This window comes from Liolophura sinensis, chromosome 3, assembly GCF_032854445.1.
Source record: "Liolophura sinensis isolate JHLJ2023 chromosome 3, CUHK_Ljap_v2, whole genome shotgun sequence".
Taxonomy (NCBI): domain Eukaryota; kingdom Metazoa; phylum Mollusca; class Polyplacophora; order Chitonida; family Chitonidae; genus Liolophura; species Liolophura sinensis.
The window spans coordinates 19,681,339-19,700,805 of NC_088297.1; positions in this window are offsets into that span (position 1 = coordinate 19,681,339).

Below are 19,467 nucleotides of genomic sequence, written 5' to 3' on the forward strand. Positions count from 1 at the left end.
GTATGCTGAAAATTTGAATACATATATATATATATATATATATATATATATATATATATATATATATATATATATATATATATATTTTTTTTTACATTTTTAGCTCTCTAAAAGCTAAAGTTATATATGCATGCACTACAGTGTATATCGGAGCAGAGGAGTGTGTAAGGCGAAAAAATTCTAACGGTGAACACGAGGTTAGGGATACAAACTCAGACAAGAAATTTTATATTTGCCCAGGGAAGTTGTTTCCTAAAGCGGTCCCCACTAGCTCTTACTGTTGAATGTTCGTCAAGGAATGGACACTCATGGAGCCGTCAGGGCATTCTTACTTTCATTTAAGACGACTTGCCTTCCATCAGTATCAGTTTACATTTATTTATTTATTTATCTGTTCGTGTTCTTTTTTTTCTTTTTTTGGGGTTTTTTTTTCTTTTTTTATTATTGTTATTATTCTTTTTTTATTATTGTTATTATTATTATTGATTTGATGACTTGATTGGTGTTTTGTGCTAATGCCAAGAATATTTCACTTATACGACGGCGGCCAGCACTATGGTGGAAGGAAGCCGGCAGAGCCAGGGGAATATTTGATTGGTGTATTACGCCGTACTCAAGAATATTTCACTTATACGACGGCGGCCAGCACTATGGTGGAAGGAAGCCGGCAGAGCCAGGGGAATATTTGATTGGTGTATTACGCCATACTCAAGAATATTTCACTTATACGACGGCGGCCAGCATTATGGTGGACGGAAAGAGGGCAGAGCCCAGGGGTAACCCACGACATCAGGTTGCTGTCAGACCTTCCAACGTACGGTCGGAGAGGAAGCCATCATGAGCTGAGCTTCAACTCACAGCGACCGCATGGATGAAGGGCTGATGGGTCATTGCGCCGCTCTGGGGTACTAACCAGCCCGGCCACGAAAGCTCCCATATCAGTTTATTGGTCTCAGTGTCGAAAGTTCGTCATTAAATTTCCAAAGGTCAGTGGTTTACTCCGACACTCCGGCCCGTTAAAAATGCACGAAGAGAGTGAGCCCAATATACATGTACATGCACCTGGGTACAAATTACTTCTTATTTTATATCGAAGAATTAGGGAAATTGGCAATCTGATTACCACAACAATGCAGAATTGTCATCCATGTTTCTATACGCCAAGCATCAAGATGGCAAACTGGTGTTGTAACCCGTATACGAATCCTGAGGAGAAAATAAAATCGCGAAACCAAATTACACAGCCTGCTTGAAGTCGGGCCCTATAAAGTTCTTGAATGTGACGGTCAACGCCAGTAAAATAAATAATAAAATATCGCAAATGGCCTGTTTTGATTCTTCTGGCGGCGGTTCAGGATAAGTTTTTTTTTCTTTTTCTTTTTTTTTATCGGGTTCACTTAATCGCCTTGAGCATTAAAATAAAAGCTGACACTAGACCAAATGTACATATTCATCCATAAGGCATCTTACATGAAGTTATAAAAACGTATATGTCCTTATCAATTCAGACCAATCAGGCGCGAGTTTTGTCTCTAACCCTAGAACACTGCTGTTCCCTTCTGCGTCTCCCGAACCATGTTTTGCCTTTTAGCCATGTGTGCATGGGGTACGAATGACGTGACATCATGTTCCGACGCTGCTCTGAAATGGCGTACCCCACGGCCTCGTTTGAATTCCTGATTAAAACTTAATTTATAAAGTTACCAAACTCGTCAGAAATAAATGTCTGTGGCCGTTTGGGTCTATTTTTACATCCCTCGGCCTAAATTCTTTAGATTATGTTGGCTGTCTTCTTCGAAACGTTCATGTATAGTTCAGGCCATGGACACGATTTGTGCATTTATAGAATGTTTCATGGTTCACTGACTTCACAGAAGTTCTCATTTAGTAAAATACGATAAAAATCGGGTGCACTAAGTCGTTCATATGTACATGATTAAGAATTGTTAAGAATTGCAACATATGAATATAAGACTTTGGTGAAATTCAGCTGTTTAAGAATGGAAATAAAGGTCTGGTTTTGCTTAAGAATACTTTATTAGATGTATTCCGCAAAAGCGGACGTGCGTACTGTTTAAAGATCGGGCCACACTTTTTTTACAGCATATATCTGGGGCATTTTACCTTAAAAAAGAGCAAACATTTTTTTTCTTGAACGACACACGCTACACGTGCCTTCAGTGAATTCAGGCATATCATCCGTTCAAACGTTTTACTGTTTTCCATTGAAAACAAATTGATCACGTGCAGAAACCAACAAACCTATCGGAGTTCCATACTCCTAACAGCCACTCTACGCTCTTTTTACATCACTGCCACCACTAGATCAGTCTTTTTTTGCAGCCTGTACGACGTGCGTATAGGCTGCAAAATTTTCATTTTTGCAACAGTTGTGTCCTGAGCGGGACTATATTATTTGTAATATTCATCATTCATCATTAAAAATTGTTTCCGATCTTGGCTGGGGTCATGTTGTTCATGTACGTTAGGTGAAGAGATTGCATGTGCATAAAGTATTATTAAAAACAAAGGATGACACAGACTGTTTTCTGACATCACTTCCTGTCGCGTGTGACTCCACTGACTTCGGTGTTATTCATGATTTATGAAAAAAAATGCATGTGGTGGCAGTGATGTAAACCGAAACGTCTAGAACGGCGCATTTGGTGTGAGGAGTACGTCAGAATTCTAGTACATCACAAATCAGTCTACGCAGTCATCAAATATTGATGTATAACGTCATAGCTTCCGCCATACCAGATAACATATCAATGGAAAACATTCTATACGAGAATGTTCAAAAAGCAATTAATAGTACGATTTGTCACATTTATATATCTACTGACGTTTTCCCGATTGAATTCCCACTTACATCGTTTCAAAAATATGACACTTGATGCATGGAACTGTTGAATAATTTGTTTCTTTTTTTTAGATTTTCAAAATTATTTGAATGTGAAAAGATATTATATAACTGAAATATATACGCTGTTAATGTGCATTTTATATTTACAGTGCAAAGCAGTTTCAACGTGTCATTTATCCAGAAAACAGACTGAAAAGTATATATAAATAAACATGCACGTTATGACGTATTTTAACGTGAACCATAGAGAAAAGTAAGCAAAGGTTTATTTTGTTTACGTTTTTTAGTATAACCTCGGGACGTATCATGAGTTTCCAGCTTCGTCATAACAACGGACTACTTGGTGCGCAGGTTATCTGTGTTCGTTTATTTCTCTAATGGATTTTTTATTTGACTAGTTTTTTATGCCGTTTTTTTTCACTTATACTACGGCGCCCAGCATTATGGTGGGAGGAAACAGGACAGAGCCAGGGGAAAACACAAGAACATCCGCAAGTTGCTGGTAGACTTTCCCACTTAAGACCGGAAATGAAGCCAAACAGCATGAGCTGGACTGGAACTCATAACGGCCGCACTGGGTCATTGTCCCGCGCTGGCGTGTTATCTCCATCGGCAACGGAGGCTCCTTTTCTGACGGAAGTTTTACGCCGTACTGAAGAATATTTCATTTATACTGCGGGGCCCAGCATTATGGTAGGAGGACGCCTCGCAGGTTGCTCACAGAAAAGCCAGTGTGAGCCGGACTTGAACTCACATCAATGACATTGATGATAGTCGCCTGAGCCATTATGCTGCAAGAGCACGCTATAACCACTGCGCCTCGGAAGTCGCTGCATACATGTCACACAAATGTGTGATTGTTACTCCTATGCTTGAATGACAGCGGATGTATTGTAATTATATACAGTATAGCCTAAAGCATTAAACAGAAATTAACATGTGCATAATACTGACAGGATATGTATAATACCGAGACATTGTCCTGCTTTTCAGTAACGAAATTCTTGCCAACACGAATATGAACGATTATCGCCTTATACAACTTTGGCAATATTGAAGCCATATAGTCGCGAACAAATTCTTTGAAACCAGTATTTATTTTTTTACAAAAGCAACAACTTGTATTTGTTAACCTCAGAACGAATGTCACGAGGATTCCAGCTTCCTCTTTACAATCCTCTTTACATGAAGGGGATAGTGCAACGACTGGTTGACCGCTCGGGCAGGGTGACTGACTTGCCTCTGGGAAGGCGTCTCAGAGAAGAAGCACTAGATAGAAGAGCGGTGGAAATCCGCCCTGCAACAGGGAGGCACATTAGATGCACTCTAAGGATTCGTTCTTCGTCATATGACCGAAAAATTGTTAAGTACGACGTTAAACCCCCAAGCACTAACTCACTCCTATTTACAAAGATCAAATTATTTGTCAGGTGATGTGCATGTGTGTAAACAGGTGTGATGTTCGCTTTTGTGCCATGAATAATGCATGGTGTGTATTGTCATAGTATACTGTAAAGCCTAAACCATTTTTTTAAGATAGGGAAACTGTTGGAAACTTGTCAATAAAGAGGGCAGGATATATACCGGTACTCAGATAGTGTTCTGAAATTTTCGGTGTGATGAGTGGAAAATGCTCTGTTAATATGCACGCTCTTTCAAGCCAGAATTAAAAAAAAATTACCGTGTATATTCAGAAACTTCAAGAAAGGTCGATTTTGTTTACGTGCTTTCTTGGCGTGTTTACTTGTTAACCTTATGACGTAATCACGAGGGTGTCGCTTTACAACAGGACAATCCCACTTTGGTCGCATCCTGAATAAGTCTGCTATATATACACAGTGTAAACAATGGCATAGCCAAAGAACATCCAGAGAAGAAAGATCAGATTTCTGCCAGCAGTTTATTTACATCTTAAATACCTTACCAGTGGCTACGTCCCTTTGCGTCAAACTCGGTGACCCATATCCACTTTTATTTGGTTATACTTTCCTGTAGCCTGATGTTTTGTTTGCTTTGGTAAAAATACAAACATCTTCCTGACCCACTTTAAGCTTTGACGTACCAAGAGGCGAGTGTATTTTGGCTTATTCATTCAACCCATCCTCCCGATCAAGGTCAGGCCTATGCATTGATCGATGCGTAGTTATACATGAAAATACTTAAAATGTGCATGTGTGGTCCTCTTCCGGCGAATAACACTTTCATAAAGCACTCAACTTACTGGCACATGCACTATTTTCAAGGATTACAGGAGTAAATTCACAAACACATGGAGCAGTTCTGTTCATCAACAAACGTAGATTTTCATTCAGGAAAGCGTGCACTTTTGAAAATTTAAAGTAGTTCCTGGCCCATTTTTCAAGATGGCGACCCCTGGTGTCTCAGTTTCCCATTTCACAATTTAACAAAACCGGGCACATTTTGTCGAATTCATATACAGCCACGCCGCAAAGGCTCTGTCTATATACATGCATTTGATCTCGCTATAATTTAGTGGAGCACCTGTGGATGTAACATCTTAACGTGGCCAACATCGTCCAAGGATAAAGGTGAGAATTCTGTTTTACTTAACGTTATGTACGCAAAAGCAGCAGATAACTGAATCTTTTATTATACATTACAGTCTTCGAAATTCATGCTCTGCCATTTTGCCGTCTGTAAGTTTACCCCTGACTTCGTGCGAGGCCTGTGCCTATTATCGTAATCATGGCAGAGCGTTACCAATGCATAGCGGTAATACATGTATTACCATTTAATTAACAAAAAAAGTGTAACCCAATAAGCTCAAACCTTTTTTCGGCAAATCCTCAAAAAAAAAACCTCTCTGGCCTTTGGCGTGAAGATTATAATGCTGAAGGGATGCATAATTAATTTATGATAATTACAGTAGCTTAAACCATAAAATAAATATTCATTTCAGCTAATGAAAACATATTGTTATATTACCCAGCACAACCAGAATCCTCCTCCAGCTTTCACTTCAAGTTTAATGCATTAATCATTATTAAGTTCTTTCGTTAACAAATTAATGGGATAATGAGTGGCAGTAACTACTAACTAGGCCTACTGTTGCCTTAAATGTAATAGATTCGAAATTACATTTCTTCCGAAACCATGTGTCAAGAGAGGGTAGATTTAGAATTAATATACTTTCCGGCCCAATATGGGAAGGTCCTCCAGCAACCTGCCGATGGTCGCGAGTTTCTCCAGGGCTCTGTCCGGTGTCCTCCCACCATACTGCTGGACGCCGTCGTATAAGAGAAATGTCCTTGAGTACGGCATAAATCTCCAATCAAATAAATAAATAAATAAATAGAACTCATGTTCGGTCGACATGCAGCCAACATAGTTGACGCGGAGGGAAATAATCTACACATAAACTATCTGTAGACCCAAACGTGAAATAAAAAGTTTTGCCTAAGGACCCAGTTTACAAAGTTGTATTGTACAAGGGCATTTTACCACGTTAACGTATCTCATGAATACATGTTACGACTGATTCATATAAAACTGGCCCCAGGCCCGATACCCGTATAGATTAGATGAGCGCATTGACTTTCTGTACTATATATGTAGTAAATTTACCAACTTCAACCCAAAAGTTACATCCCAAGTTTCCCGCGCGGCACCATAACACATGCAGCTTGCATTTTCTCTATAACAAGGGAAGAACATTGTAACGCTCTTCCCACCTACAACATATCAAAAATAAACCTTGCACGACCAATATTTTTGTGAGCTGTTGTTGTTGGAAATAGTTATACCATAGTTATTACGTCAAAGGGGGTGGGTAATAACACTGGGAAAAACGTCAGAGGGGTGGGTAATAACATTGGGCAAAGCGTCAAGTTGGTGGGTAATAACACTGGGCAAAACGTCAAGGGGTGGGTAATAACACTGGGCAAAACGTCAGGGGGTGGGTAATAACACTGGGCAAAACGTCAAGGGGTGGATGATAACACTTGGGCAAAACAGCAGGAAGGTGGGTAATAACACTGGGCAAAACGCCAGGGAGGTGGGTAATAACATCGGGCAAAACGTCAGTGGGGCGGGTTATAACACTGGCAAAACGTCAAGGGGGTGGGTAATAACACTGGGAAAAAACGTCAACAGGGTGGGTAATAACACTGTGCAAAACAGCAGGAAGGTGGGTTATAACACTGGGCAAAACGTCAGTGGGGTGGGTAATAACACTGTTCAAAACGTCAAGGGGGTGGGTAATAACACTGGGCAAAACGTCGGGGGGGGGGGGGGGTGATAACACGGGACAAACGTCAGAAGGGGGGTAATAACACTGGGCAAAACGTCAAGGGGGTCGGTAATAATAGTGACAGTATTATCCAATGCCCCAGCATTCTTGAATTCAGAGGCCAGTTTTGGGCCCAGTAGCACGCATTGCGCATGTGTATCTTATTGCCTTATAATTTTTCAGTAGATTGGTTTTGGTGAGCCAGTCGAATTACAGCAAACTGGTTGTAAAATTAGCATTGATTGTTGTCATCATATACAAAGACCATTCCTGTACAGTACCTATTCAACAGCAGCTAGTCTTGGTGGGTTAATAAGCAGGTGCCGGATTAGCTCAAAATCTTAAACCTCAACACAATGCTTTTTTGGCACAAGAAGTCTTTTGAAAACATTTATGAGATGGATGAAAAATATTAACTTCTAAATCCCTGAGGTAGGATCCAGCTTTGTGGGATTAGCGCCTATTCCACAGGGCTTGCTAGTTGACAAAGTTAATTGTAATTGTACGTTATATACCATATGCAACAGACTTTACGAGGCGTACTATGCCCGCTGAAAACCGAGCCATAAATTTCTATTTAATGTGATTTGTAGAGTTTACCAGAAAACCAGATTTAATGGGTTTTTTTCCTCAAGTTTGAAGCCACAAAATGCCATAAAGCTATGTTGATATGTTCTTATCCGGCAATGCTGAAAAGCCATGCTGCAATGCTATGATTTATTTGTTTGGTTTGATTGGTGTTTTACGCCGTACTCAAGAATATTTCAGTTATACGACGGCGAACAGCATAAGGGTCGGCAGAAACCGGGCAGGACCCCCTAGAAACCCACAACCATCCGCAGGTTGTTGGCAGACCCTCCCACGTACAGCCGGAGAGGGCAATGTACACATTTTCTGTTAAAATGAACAGATTAATTTTTTGAGTGTACCCTATAAATTCTGGTTGAATGCCTTTACAACCCACAAGTTTTCGCTGCTTTGGCATATATTCCGTACGTTGTTCGTGTGTTATGTGCACGACTGCCGTCAGTTTCTAAATATAGCTTGCCACTGTTTACATATGCTAAGTTCAGGGAGTGCTGTCTGCCTCTACCTTAGAATATTCCAGAATGCGCTCAGTTCGGTTCCTGTTTGTTTACATCAAGTGTTCAGGAATTTTCTTATTCTGGACAATTCCACCAGGCTATATAAGACGGGGGAGAACAGAGAAAAGAGAAAGGAGAATTACTGAGAGCTTGGATGCTTTTGCTGTGTATTACTTTAGTAGGCCATTTGTGCTGAATTTTGGTGTCTCTATAGCCTCTGGCTTTGTTATATCCTATCTCCACCGAGCACTTGTTCAGTCTGAACTTGTATGTTTAATTTGTGCTCTTGTATCCACTGTGCCTATTAGTACACGGACCCTGTCTGTGGAATTTTGTGTATATTTCGTCATACACTCAGTTATACTGTGGATTTTCCCTCTTGTGGATTTGCCTCTGAGCATTTATGCCTGTGTGGTATATATATTGTGGAATATATGCGTCCGTTTGGACTTGACACCGTAAGTACTTTAGTATTTGTATAGATACTGCTATCCTTTCTTGTTAAACTTAAGTACTTTAGTATTTGTATAAGTATTATTATATGTTCTTGTTAAGCTAATAAATTGTTGTAAAATAAAATCTGCTGGTTTTGGTTACTTTTTTGTGCGGCTAAACTGTCGTGTATTTCGAACAAGCCATCTCTTTATAATACAGGCAGTTTGGGTCGTAACACGTGTCTTTATTTACATGATGTAACTAATAGGTCTATAAACGTTATCTTAACTTATTTGTTTTTGGTTCTGTTCCTTCCAGGATTGGCTCTAAGTGAACATGACGTCAATGGATGTCCTCGAGGAACGCTATAGAACATTCTTCGTTTCGTTGACGTCAACAAGGACAAAGTGTTAAGTCAAGCGGATGTAGACAAATTACTGGTGAACCTTTGCCGGAAGCACAGAGCTAACCGGAAGGAGTATGAAGAAATTCTCCGCGAATTAGACAGATGGTGGCAAGAAATGGAACCTATGACTGTCGATGGAAAAATCTCAGAAGATCGATATGTGGATATAATGAAAAACATTATCCAAAGTGATCCGGACAAATTTAAAGACAATATAAACAGATGTTACAATCTATTGTTTGACATCATGGACAGAAACAAAGACAACAGAATATCAAAGGAAGAGTTTTTAAAATACTTCGCGTCTTTTAAAATGCACAAGAAGACGACTATAGAAATGATTTTTCATCAATTGGACTTGAACATGGATGATTATATTACTCGGGATGAGTGGATTTTGGCCCATCTGAACTACATGACCTGTTCTAGCCCAGATTTTGATCACGGATTTCTTTACAAAGTTGTAAAATGATATGTTCGAAACGGATTAACAAACTTGGAAGATCTCAGACTATTATATATACGAAGGTTAAATCCATTCATTCATCAATTCATTGGATACTGGAATCCCAGCGTAGATTAGATTAGACCCAATTTGATCCTGTAATTAAATACCTGTTTGGCAGAGTATACCGTTGCCTGGCTTCAACAACCTCGTTAAGACGAACTCTAATGCTAGCAATGTTGTGTTAATCTATAATCATTGATTCATTCTAAAAATATAGCAGATCAATTAAAATTTCGATCAGCGATAAATACTGTATCTCAGTGAATTACTGTTGCTTTTATTATTTATTTATTGATTTGATTGGTGTTTTACGCCGTAGTCAAGAAATTTTCACTTATACGACGGCGGCCATCATTATGGTGTGGGGAAACCGGGCAGAGCACAGGGGAAACACACTACCATCCACAGGTTGCTGACAGACCTTCCCACTTACGGCCGCAGAGGCTTCTTTTATTACTGCTGCTTTTTCCCCGATGTACATGTAAGACACTTGGTTAACATTTGTCTTTATAAATATAACTGTGCCATATACCAGCAGGTGGGTGAGGGTTTCTAGAGAGCTATGGGCAGTGTTGGTGTGATACGATCCTCTAGAATATCTCTGTTATGGATGAAAAAAAAAATCAGCAGAAACCATGCACTCTTCACATGTATGCATGTGACGGACAAATGTAAATCTATAGGCGTCAAAACAGACATTCGTATACCAGTAGTAAACCAAATGGACTGAGTGAGGGAGTGAGTGCTTGGGGTTTAACGCCGTATTTAACAACTTTTCAGTCATATGACGACGAAGGAATCCTTAGAGTGCCTGTAATGTGCCTCCTTGTTGCAGGACGGATTTCCTCCGCTCTTTTGTCCAGTGCTGCTTCACTGAGACGTCTTACCGAAGGCAAGTAAGCCGTCCCGCCCGAGCCATTAGGCCTATATTGGTACGGGTCAACAAGTTGTTGCACTATCCCCTTCATGCTGAGCGCCAAGCGAGGAAGTTACAACTTCCTCTTTTAAAGTCTTAGGTGTGACTCGACGCAGGATTGACCCTGGATCTACCGCTCCCGTAAACCAAATGGACATTTCCTGGCCAATAATCAAAAAGCCAATTCTCTAAACAGCGTTCAACACAACCCATCACAGAACTTTGAAAATATATGAAGTACAAAATTAAGACGGATTCATATAAAATAGATTTTAATCATGTTGTAAAGACGCAATGAATATTCTAGGTGTATGAATGGAATCAGTACCAATATTAGCTCTCCTACTTTATACATTATGATGGTGGAGCATGTCTCGTGTGCACCACTGATCACTCCTCAAAATGGTACAAATAGTTCTTTTTAAGATAAATGTGAAAAGTGTCAACTTTCTGCGATCTATGCCAAACAAAGACGAAAAAAATTATTTTTTAAATTTAGCAAAAGTAAAGAATTCTGGGATGATATGATCATTTACCGATATAAAATATCAGCCTCGTATCCGCACCTGTTAGCGTTATCGGTAATAAATTTCCTAAAATTTATAAAGCGGGTCGCATTATAACTTTTCCAAACTTTGGAATCATTTTAATACTATATTTATTTATTTATTTGATTGGCGTTTTACGCCGTAAGAATATTTCATTTATACGGCGGTGGCCAGCGTTATGGTGGGAGGAAACCGGACATCCGCAGTTTGCTGACAGACCTTCAGAGACCCGGAGAGGAAGTCAGCATGAGCTGGACTTGAACTCACAGACACCGCATTGGTGACTTTTAATACTATAAGTTGCACAGGTACGAGTCTGGTACTTATTGAAAGGCAATAGAGTGAGCTCTTCTTCACTCAAAAAATTGTTGCAGCAGATTATTCTGTTAAATATAACACACATAGTCTGTTACCATTCTAATAGACTAATATGATGTTATGTGTATTGTATGAGACAATATTGTGTTATAATAACAGAATACATATGGTACCACACTGGTACCAGACAACAGACTTTATGTTACATTTAACAAATTAATTTTTTGAGTGTTGGTAAATACAGGAACATTCGCTTGATCAGCGAATAAGTATTTTTTTGCCAAAACTCTCCGGTATAGCCCTTTAAACATCTAACACGAGTTTTGTCGAGCGGTCATTGTCAGATAAACCTCACGAACATCTCACACGAGTGTCGTTGAGCGGTCATTGTCACATAAACCTCACAAACATCTCAAACGAGTGTCGACGAACACAAAGCCTGCTTCAGTTCCACTACATGCAAGGGTTACCATTCATGCGATGTTTTGATGTTCATTGAATTTGAAGATGCTTGAATTTCTCACTAATAGCATCTATCTGGAATTCGGGGAAACCGTATATAGGTACAGTATTCCAATGGGTGCAAGTTGTGCCCTCGGTATATTGATGATCCGATAACTTCAAGCAAACATCTATAGCAATGGTTGTGAAAGATATATACCGGCCTTCGCTGGATTTAAAGGAAACCACAGACTTTCCAGGTGCCACATTTTATCTGGACCTATATTTGTGCAAAGACCAGAACGGTAAAGTTTTCGCAGACTTTACGACAAGAGGGATAGTTTCAATTTTGGCCTTGTTAAGTATCCTTACTTGGACAGCAATATACCGAAGGGCCCTACATATAGCGTATACATATCTCGCCTTGTAGCATTTGTTAGATCCTGCGTGTTGTGTGATGATTTCAATCAACGTCATAGGTCATTACTGCAAAAGTTACTATTACTAGTGTGTCAAGGTTAATGCATCAAACGCCTTCACTCCAAGTTCTTAAGTTTTACAATGGGTATAATTCTCTTGTAAATGAATATGTTCAGAGCGTCTAGAATCTCTGGTGTTATGCTTCACGATTGTGTCTAACTCCGCATAACCCGGGGATAGGGGCTTTGTATTCATCGTTTTGAAATAGATCGCCATGTTGGATATATGAACAGTTGCAATCAAAGCACAACTGAGATACATATTTTCTTATCGACAACAGATATTCTAGCATGGTACACTAAATACTGACTTAACTTAGTCGCCTAGAACATACCTTGCGCCTTTTCAACATCACTGAAAAGTGTTGATTGCTTTTCTTTTCATGATTCTGTCTTATTTTTGTGCTCTATATACTTGCTTAGTTCTTTGGTGGTTTGTGTTATGCGTCGTTTTGGGAAATGGCCTTGCGATAGAAATCCAACCTTTATGCGCTGTCGAAACTTCGCGATTTAGTTCAGCGTTAAAAAAAAGTTACAAGAGTGACAACATTCATATTGAATTTCTTTCCGAAATGGTTCGCTGTTCTGCACACGTTGGTAAAAACAGGTCGTCGAAAAACCCTGGAGTTAGTTCTTACAAGTTTCCAGACAATTTGGCCCTCAGGAAAGAGTGGATTTACAGCACAAGAAGGAAGGATTTCGTGCCGACCTAGAACAGCCTTATCTGCACTCGCCATTTTACAGCTGAAAGCTTCAACAGGAATACAGCTGACAGCTTCAACAGAAATACAGCTGAATTTCCACACCTGCACACAGTACTTATAAAATACTATTAACAAAAGCGAGAACCGATAGACAGTAAATCTCTCTTCACTGTAACAACCAACTTGTATTTATATTGTACACGACTCTGTTCAGAATGCCGATAATAGCATGTACAGGCAGTTGTTATCACATATAGTTATGAATTTAGAATCCCTTAAAAAATAGAATGATATTTCTTATGAAGCGGACAGAGGGAGAGAATAGTAAACAAACATTAAATCTTGAACCCACAAAATGTACAGCGTAACACGAGGTAAGGCCATAGCTTACATATAAAAATTCTTAAAAGTTTTGAAAGGCGAAAAGATGAAGTTCAGCATTGGGGATATGGCACAGATGGGCAATTCACTCCGAGTAACCATACTGAAGAGGCCCTGACAAACTTCGCAATTCACTAGCGCTGTAAGTGTCATGTTATAATTGGCTGTCACGTCAAGAAACATATTAGCTTTTGAATGTTACTGTGGTTTCTTATAGTGAGACAGACAGATGTCGATGCAATAAACTGGATTTTGAGGTTAGTTAGGAGCAGGGTACTGACAACTGCTGTCCGTGTCACAATGCGTACATTTAGGGCAGCTAGGATACAGCAGTAACTTGTCATGGTGAGCTCGCAAGAAAACCGCCTCGGGAGAGTCATTGCTTGGAGAATACTACTGTGACTTTGCATTATTTTTCCTGAGAAAAGTCAGTTTTATTATGAAGATATCTTCCCAAAATCTGTATGAAAGAGCCTGTTATCTATCAGAAGGTCCTGCTATATTCGGTAAATTGCCTGAAATCGGTACAGAAAGCTAGGCCAAATGCTTGCACCCATACAGAACGAGGACGAGCAGGACCGCTTACAAGACGCTTGTGTCCCACGAACATCGCCCTGACCGAGCGCTAGACTAAAAGAAACATCGGCCCTTTGAACACGGGAGTGGGATGATACTCTTTGGTTGTATATCGAGCGATTTTCTCATTTTCACATTGTTTAATACCGATGGTACGGTGTGCTCCAAGGTTTTGTAATGTCACTCTAGATAGCTGTAACATGGCGAAATGGCGTCACCAAATGAATGGCTAGGTGCTGACGATTGCCTGCTATTTATTTCGTTAATAAACGGTGTAGATTTTTTAAAAATATTTTGGAACATTTCTGGAATACTACTGTCTTAATTAATTTAGCGGCTGACTTTAAGTTCTCTTTAAGTAAATATGGACAGAGTGTCCAGAATCCCAGTCACTCAGCATCATTGAAAACGTCTCAGGCTGGATTCCTCTCCAGTCGTACTGAAGGTCTGGCAGCAACCTGTAGATGGCCGTGGATCTCCTCCCAACATTATGCTGACACCAATGAAATAATAAATAAATCTTTCTGAGCATAATTTGTGGATGAAACGAAGGACATATTTCGAATCAGAATGAAACAGTTTTCCAACTGTCTCATGCGTGCGACTTTCCAGCAGCCCGTGATGGTCGTGGGTTTCCATTCGGGCGCTGCCGGGTTTCCTCTGATCATAATACTGGCCGCCGTCGTATAAGTGAAATATTCTTGAGTACGGCGTAAAATACTAATCAAACAAGTAAATAAATATAAATTTGGTACGTTATGTAAATATAGGCCTACACACCGCATATTGACTGAAACGCGTGATCTTCAGGGAAAGTTATAGTTTGTATGTACGAGCCTCCGCATGGAGTCAGAGAAAAGGAATCTACAAAACTCCTTCTCCAAGATCGGGTTTTAACCCACACCTCCGGACCGACGAAATTGCTCCATCTATACACACTTTCGATGGAAGTGCAGTGAATTACATAGGGCGAGACCGAAGTGAACTATAGTCATTGGTGTGCTAGCGCAGCGCATATGATCCAGGATCCTCTCTCCAGTGCGATCGCTGTCAGTTCGAGTGCAGCTCATGTTGGCTTCCTATCCGGTCGTATAAGTGTGAAGGTCTGTCAGCAGCCTGTGGACGGTGGCTGGCGTCGTATAAGTGAAATATTCTTGTTACTCGGACTATCCTAACTATTCTAACTCCAGTCAAAGATATAAATAAATCAGCTATTGTGCCATAATATCACCAGACAACAGATGGAATTGTTTTATGTTTAACATACTTTGATGTATAGGCATATGGCACCTGTGTATGGATATTGATTATTACAGAAGAGATAATGCCTTTAGCGTCTAAACTAAATGGCGAAAGAGAACAAGCAACACAAATACACGTTTCTGTTACAGCTACAAGGGCAATCGTCTGTTTTTTTCTCTGTGCGCTGTACGTCTTAATTATACCCAACCGCTTACTGTTATATTGACCTCGAACAGTGAATGAGACAGGAGAAATTCACAAAATACACAAGCCCGGGTCTGGAAACCACGCCTCCTGTCTTTTAAGCGATTGAAGCCGCTGCCAGCTGCGACACCTCGCATATAGGTTACCCCATCGATCTGTGCTCTAATAACTTAGTACGTATAGCCCGTCTCGTGTGCGCCTTATATATATCAGAGGAGAAAATTTCACAAAACCTTATATTTGTTTATTTGCTTGATTGGTGTTTCGCGCCTAACTCGAGTATTTGACTTATACAACGGTGGTCAGTAATAGAGGTTGGAGAAAACCGGGCAGAGCCCGAGGGAAACCCTACGACCATCGCAGACTGCTGGAAGACTTTCTCACGTGCAGCCGGAGAGGAAGCCAACATGAGCTGGACTTGAACTCAGAGTTCAAACTCGCATTGGTGAGAGGCTCCTGGGTCATGCTGGCGTGCTAACCTCTCGGTCACGGAGGCCCCCAAACCTTTATATCTCCAGTTCGTCCTATTCTCCGGTATGCACTGAACCCCCAAATCCAAAACGTGCAGCGTTAAACCTTCTTTCAATAACAATCCCGCCGTTGGGCATTTTGAATCAAGAATTCCAACCTACGTCCACCATGTTTCATGCATGCTCTAGTCCCAGGGAAGGTGTAACGTGCTTACTGTTTGAAAGATTAAACTGTTGACAACGAAATCCAATGACTCGTAACATTGCCCTTAGTTTTGAAGGCCAAGAAAAGTAAAAACCAGATAAAATCCCAACGATAAGTCGAAGTCGAAAAAAGCCAGAATGTAGAGCCTACCTTGTCGAAACTAGACGTTCGAGCTCAAAATATGTCGGAGGTTGGTGCGATTCAAAAGTTCAAACGGCTAGATTGCTGTTCAAATATGGCCTAGCGACACGGGCTTTGACATATCTACACCTGTGATCGACGTAGTAAGAGCTCTCTATACGACTGGTCTGATATACGTCAGTTGTAAATACACGTGTATGCATGGACCACTGTGCGCTAGATTCAAGTGCCATAGGAATCAAATCTCGGAACTTCAATGCCCGGTAAGGGGCTTTTATCTTTCCAGCTTCACTTGATTGGACCTGAATCACATCGGTCTTGGCACAAGTTTATAACATAATTAAGACGTACAGTATAGAAAAACCAGAAGCAGCGACGACAGTGTGGTAGATAAATAACAGCAAATTGCACGCCCCCTAGCAACCTGGCTTGATCAGAATTAGGTTAAGAAATGCAGTGAAGTTTATTGCAATTGATTAGAGGTCACAGGTCTAGAATTACTCAAAATGCTGTGTTGTCATCACATTTAACATACAAAAACATTGAAATAGTCTGTATACACAACATATTCGGCATCATGTAAGCCAAATGGAGCGGGTTACCTGACTAGCAGTTTGTTCGCGTGGCATTCACTATGATGATGGCTGCACACATGCACATGAAACAGTGTACGTCCGTCTACACCGGAAATTAGTGTCTTCCACATAGATTACGCATGCTTGAATGTAATACGCAACTCTGGATACCTGTCCATCTGTGTTATAATTATGAATTCTAGAAACTAATTTATCTCTTGAATTTTTCTTATTGATGCTAGAATAAATTATTTTATTTATTTATTTAATTGATTGGTGTTTTACGCTGTACTCAAGAATATATCACTTAAACAACAGGGACCAGCATTATGGTGAGAGGAAACCCGACACAGCCCAGGGGAACACATGATCTGACCTCTTGTATAATGATCAATATTCATATGCATAGGTTCGCTATGCCAATACACCAAAGCGTTCAGTATATAAACACAAAACGATTGTATCAATTGCCTTGTAGCATTTTGGCCCGATAGCTGATTTCTTTATTTATTTTTTTTATTTGAGTGGAGTTATAGCCCGAGTTCCACAAATATTTTACATATACGACGGCAGGCCCAGTATTATATATGGTTGGAGAAAACCTGACAGAGACCCATTCACTCATATGACCGGAGAGGAAGCCTGCAGCATGAGGACGTCTTGAATTCACATGTACAGATGGCTGAGAGGCTCCTGGGTTATTGTGCTGCGATAGCTCGCTAACCACTAGGCCACGGAGGACCCCAAGAATAAACTATGTCCCCCCCAACATCATGATATAAACAACGCGGTGTCCCGATACACCAACTAAAGTCTGTTCTGTTTAGCGAAATAGTTTGTGGCGTGACGGGATCAGTGTACGTCCTCGCCGGTCGATAGTCAAAGCACTGCAAATGGCGACCGCTTCAGTAGCCTAATGGTTAGAGCGTCCTCCTCGAAGTCGCGGGAGGTCCCGGGGTCAAACCTCGGTCGGGTCATACTGAAGAACGATACTTGCTGCTGCCTCACTTGGTGCTCAGCATTAGCAGGACAGAGCACTGAAACATGCCTGGTTGACCTGGTGTCAGTTTAACTGGCTGGGGTGTCACGTCTGCTGTCTTCGGCATGATATTTCATTGGCAGTATCACTTTGGTGGCATGGACTCGCCCTGCCACAAGAAGACATGGTATGTATATAAACACACATCTAATGACTCCATAATGACTCCAACGTCTCCATATGACTGAAAAAGTGTTAAGTACGACAGTTATACCGTAAGTATACATACATACATACATACATACATACATACATACATACATATATGTATAAATAGGCCCTACGCTGTATATGACTATAGAGCATGACCTCCCCCCATGATATTGTCACACGAATATACAGTGAAAGTCGTCTTGTCATTTTACGTGTTTAGGCCCTTTCACGCTCTCGTGCTTTTGGCCAGCAACAACAACCTGCAAGTCTTCGTAAGGCTTTGATTGATCATATATACAAAACGTCGCGGGGCATCTCTGTGAACTTATACATGAGGTAATTTGCGGCTTGCGATCCAGAGCAAGTCTTTTGCGAGCAATTACTATCAGCGATCGCAGATATTTTGGCCCTACCCAAAACATTTGCGACCACTGGAGAATTGAAACGATCGTCTGCTACCGACTGAGAGAAAGACCCGCTGAATATGACAGCAAACAATTTCTTGAGTGTCAGGTGGGTAAATTAAACCGGCCTCGATTTACAACGATCAAAAGATCTAGACGAATTAATTGTACTCTCAAAAAATATATATTTTTTTAATCTTAACAAAACGTCTGTTGAGTGTTGCTAGAACTGATCCTGCTATTGCAACCGATTATTCTGTTAAATATTGCACACATATTCTTTTAATTCTTTATGAGAATTTTATCAGACTAACAAAACATTATATTGAATATGACACAATACTGTGTTATGTTATCAGAATATATTATAGCACCACTCAGACAAAAGGCTTTCTGATCAAATGAATAGATTGTGTTTTTTTGTTTGTTTTTGTTTTCAGTTTTGAGTTACGGAGTGGGGTAATTAACTCTCAGTTACGGCAAGAAACTGACGGTTGCGGTTGAGAAGTCAAACATGTCATTTTACGAAGAGGTACGTTGACCGCTGTTTACATGCACGCGCATTAAAACTTCCCTATAGCCTAAATTATCAATCGAGTGGGCTCTGTATAATTAACTAGCATGTTTTGAAACTCGCCGAACTATATGGGTCATTACTCGCGGGCTTGGTGTGCATTCGATTATAATTTTCTATTTCACTGTGTGGATTTCGACCCTATACTGCCTTTGCATTCTTGTAATATTAATGTATGTTAAATATGATTTCAACACAGCATTTTGAGTAATTCTAAACCAGTGTCGTATAATAAATTGCAATTAACATCATTGCGTTTGTTTTATCTGTAATTCTGCTTAAAGCATGGTGCTAGAGGGCGTGCAACTTGCTACTGTTTAAGCATTTACGTAAACAGTTAGAATAAAACCGTAACTGAGGTGAATTGGCAAGCAGACATATTTCACCAATTACGTGTGGCCATTTGCTAGTTACATGCATCACACTATCCTTGCTTCTCTGTTTTTTTCTCTGTAAGCTGTACGTCTTCAAATATATTTGACAGCTCCGAATGTGACGTGCAATTGTTGGTAATTTTATACAAAAAAAGTCATTCTTATCTATCGAAA